Here is a 4,903-nt window from a genome sequence, read left to right on the forward strand (position 1 = left end):
GCTACGACCCTTTGGTTACAGCGTTGGAAAACTTGGGAGAGGAAAACCTGACCCTGGATGTCGTCAGAGAGAGATTGTTAGCGGAAGAAATGAAGAAATCCGATCGAATAACCGAAGTAAATCAGAAGAAGCCGTTCGCGTTCGTTGGAAATCATCAAAAGGCATGGTTTGAACTACGAAGCGATAAGTTCCTGGGACGATGTCATCGATGTAACAAAAAGAGCCATAGAGCGAAGGACTGCAGAAGCGAACTACCAGCGGAAGCAAATGTGGCGGCCAACAGAAAAGCAGTTGCGTTCATGAGCCTTAAGTCGACGGATAGCAGTAGCCGAAGAACAGTTACCTTCAAGCTGGACTCCGGTGCTAGTTATCACCTAGTGAATCGGCAGGAATATTTTGTTTCCTTGGAGAAATTGAAGCAACCTGTTGTTATTTCTGTGGCAAAGGACAATCAATCGTTAATCGCATGGCATAGAGGACGAATTGAGGGAACCAGCAGCCGGGGAGTTACGTGTACAATCGACAATGTACTGTACGTTCCGGATGTACGAGCGAATCTGCTATCAGTGAAGATGATGACAAAAGCTGGAATGAAGGTAACGTTTGAAGCAACAACGGCTGAGATAAGTTTCAATGGCGATACTATTGGCGTGTGTCCCATTAGAGACGATTTGTACGAGATGGACGTTTACTTGTCATATGGAGATGAAATGTGCACCGAGGAAAACGCTAGTTCTTGGAACCGGCAGCTAGACCATTCAAGGATGGAAGATCAAGCGGCGATGGAGATGGTTCCTGATGACAGAATGAATCTAGTTGATGCTGGAAGCCTTGAGCAAGAGGGGAAAATTTTCGAAGAAGACCAAGGAAGCCTTTGTTCCGACGGTGTAGCGACGAATGAAAATCAACTTCAATCAACTGAAGATTCTGCTCAAGACGTTCCAGTTGCGTTTTACTTGCATCAAGATCGAGAGCAGTGCATCGAACCGAAACACAAGTTCCCCTTGGACAGGTCTGCGAAACGCTTGGAAGTAACGTGTCCTCATACGGATGTGGCTCTGGTGTTCCCTGGAAATAATGCTCAAGCTGACGAATCAACACGCATGAAAGTTATGAAAGGGTCGTACGAAAACTCGTTACCAGCATACAGGTATAATCACGTGAAAAGACCACCGGATGACAAGAAGCCAAAATGGATACGTCGAATCGGAAATGGTTTTGGTATCCCAGCTTATAAACCCAATTGAAGAGATCGTCGTCAACAATGTTCGATTCTGTAGAGTAGAGATGTATGTAGTACATTTTTTTAGGATAGGCTGATTAAGAGGGGGTGTTGAAGATCGAAGTAATCATCCTTTTTAAGTTTAATCTAGTTACCGATCAACACATCTCCCTAGTTACCCAATTGTTTAGACCATAGTTTCCCAAACTGTGGGTCGTGACCCCCTGGGGGGTCGTGAGCCAGTCTTTGGTGGGTCGCGAAAAAAATCTAAAATATCAATATATTTCCAAAGTTTTTTTTTTTAGCAGTGGCTAAAGTTTCCTAAAACTTTAGCCACTGCTTGGAATTTATTAATCATATTCTTACTTAATCACTTAAACAGTTTCTTTCAGGGATCAGCCATAGGGTCATTTGGCATTACCAATACTATTGTGCAGCTTAGATCTAAGTCTAATATCTAAGGCTAAAACATTTGAATAATTATTAAAGCAAGGGTCGTCAAAAATCTCAGGACACCAATAGAACCACTAACAGCCTTCTTTGGTTGGTCTTTCTAAATAAACCATACTTATTGTACAGTAAAACTTCCATGAGTCGAATGGATTATCGGCCCATGGAAATATCGAGTAATGGAACAAGTATTTTTGTTTTCAGCTGTTTGTGAGGAACATCATAGTACTCATAAATTTTTAAATTTTTAGTATGGTTCACGGTGTCAAAATCTCAATTTTTTATCGAACCTCGATACTCCTCCGATATTTCTATGAACGCGTTAATTTTTTGCGCTGAGATTTTGTGGTTGGAAGGATACACAATATTCTGTCGGAGAAAGCTTCAGCTGCAAAATTGACTTTTCTTAAATTAAGTGTTTAAAATAAGCCTTAAATTTGAAAATTTATAAATTTCTCCGACAGAACATTTTCAAACTTTCAGGGTGTGAAAGAAACCTTCAGGGTGAAAAAAATAAAAATCTGAGGTGCATGCAACTTCGATTAGAATCCAAATATTTATCCCGTGAGTCAATATTGAGAAATGGAACATCGACTCATGGAGGTTTGACTTAATCAAGAAGTTTTGCGAGAATAGACTCAGTTCGAGACATTCAAACAATTTCTAGTGTTGTTATAAGAGTTTTCTATGTAAATAATAAAGCATAGTGCATGTCAATATCAATTACGTCTTTTGAACGAATCCATTTCCCAATAAAGTCAGAAGTGACCTCAGCAGTTTCAGTACAAAACTGTTTCTGAACAATTTCACACTGGTGGGTCGCAAGGAATACGGTTGTTTGCTAGGTGGGTCGCGCAACCAAAAAGTTTGGGAACCTATGGTTTAGACAGACTAACAAGTGAAAATTTAGTTCATTCCCAATCCAACCTTCGTCCTGTAAAGACCTAAATATAAGAAGTTCCTCGTTCAACCATTGCGTTTCAATCACCACTTCAAGAAAAACTAAATGCAGTTTACCCAAATTTGAGTAAATTTTTTTTGGGTAGTCTGATTTCTCCGTGTACGGAAAAATGTGCCTATTAGGCCTTTTCATGTGACAGATCCGTCTATGCATTTGTTCACATCAGTGGAGGACCGGTGCTAACACGGGCCTGTCATTTTCATAGAAGAACTGTCAAAGTGCTTCCCGATCAGCTGATTTGAGACGTCATGTGAATAGGCCTATTATTCCGCAAGTAAAAGTGACACTTCGCTCATTCTGGATCAGCTGTCAAAGTTACTTTGGTAATAAGCAACAAATTGTACTCGACCGATCTACTTAGGATGTGGATACCAGGCTTTACGTTTTAAACCTTGTTGAAAGTGACAAGTCTCGGTTTTCCCAGTTGCCGAGAATGATCTGGAGACAAGGAAAAAAAAATTGGGATGGATTAAACGTTAAAGTTAAGGTGAAACATCTTGGAATACAAAGATGGCCGACTTGTGCCCCTACTCACGATTTCAAAGGCTCTAAACTGGAGAAATAGTTGCCAAACATATCTGATCTTCTTATTTTAAGCTTTCTGTTAGTGCACAAAGCCAAAATAAAAAGTTTACTGTTGTTGGATGCTTTTTTAGCGAGACTTGTGCCTTTGAAGTTTTAGTGCAATCTTAGGAATTGATTCCAAACTGTTTCACCTTAAACGAATTTGCCTTACACGGAGAAAATGAAGTACTCAAAAGTGAGTTCATTCCACTCAACTCGGGAGGTTCGTGCGTTAACCTAATTTTGAGTTGATGGGGTAGAAGTTGTTTTCATTTGCAGCCACACTTAGGCAAATGGACTATCGAAATACATAAGAATCCCTTATGAAAATTCGCCACAAGGATTCGGGTTGAAATTCATAAATTTGCCTTATGAAACCATAATTTTTAATACAAAAAAATATACCACGCGCCTATCGACGCCTTGATGTGGAGTGATGCTGGAACGGTACATAAAGCGCTCGCATTGCAATAGTCGTTCCACCTTTCATAAGGCAAAATGTATGAATGAATAAAAAGCGCTGCGTGCTTGCGAAAAAATACTTACTGGCTATGTTCTTTTCCCCCAACTGTATGTTAGTTGGGAACTTACCTCCTGGTCGGCATTATTACTAAAGTTGAAAACAGAGTTACGTGGTGATCGGGGCCAAAATGCCGGTGGTGGTGACCTTATCATGTGTTCGTGAACTTGTGGTAAAGACAATGGATCCGCTTCCGTGTGTGAGTCTTGAAAATCCTAAAAAAAAACACATTTTAATATGTTTAGGTAAAATTGATCATCTTATTTAAATTTTTTTTTTTTAATTTGTTTGGGTAAAATTGATCATCTTATGTTTTTTAGAGTCCGGCGGCGGTCATACGCCCGCCAACTGACACCCGCAGAGTGAAATGAATAATGGAAAAACTTTCTCGCCTAAATTGCGTGCGATCTTTTCAATGGTCTTCGCAGAATGACAAAAGTGTGTCTATGTAATTAAACAGTGATAGATATTTATCAGAAATACCTGAACACGATAAGTGTGCTTGCTGTATAGTCCTTATATGGCTATCGCACCCTTCTCTTTCCAGCAACAAGATCAAATGGGATTTTTTGTTTGTTGTTTTCATACGGAAACGGTTTCCGTATGAAAACAATCCATAAGCGTGCGTGTGATGGTGTGGGGTCCGTTAAGCCCCTGGACTTTCGTCCCTGCTGGCCCAACAGAATACACTGTGTAAATGCGAACAATAAGGGTGAAAATTTAAACTAAATTACAACATCCTTATAATCCCACCATTATTTAGCCTCAGGTTTGAGACTGAAGAAGGGCAGCCGATTATCTCGGAGAAACACAAGGTCACCTGCACCATTGCTCCGGGTAGCACAGGAAGGGCATAATACTGTAGAGGGGCCCTTGTACTCCACAGGGTCCGTTTGCGGTTAGGTTTTTTTAGACCCCCTAACCATTAGACTGATGCAAATTTTGAAATTTTTGCTCCCCTATGCTTAAACGGTGTCAATTATGATAAAAATCATTCTCCCAAAATTTGAAGTGATTCGGAAGAAATTTGGCCGTGCACACGCCATTTGAAGTTTATATGGAAATTACTATGGGAAAGGCAAAACTTTTATGTTCAGCCCTCTAACTGCTCATCATAATAATCTATGGAAAAGTGAACACACTCATCTCATGTGAAAACTTCCCAGCTACAACTTTGCCAAAGACC

This window comes from Aedes aegypti, chromosome 1 (assembly GCF_002204515.2).
Source record: "Aedes aegypti strain LVP_AGWG chromosome 1, AaegL5.0 Primary Assembly, whole genome shotgun sequence".
NCBI classification, from domain to species: domain Eukaryota; kingdom Metazoa; phylum Arthropoda; class Insecta; order Diptera; family Culicidae; genus Aedes; species Aedes aegypti.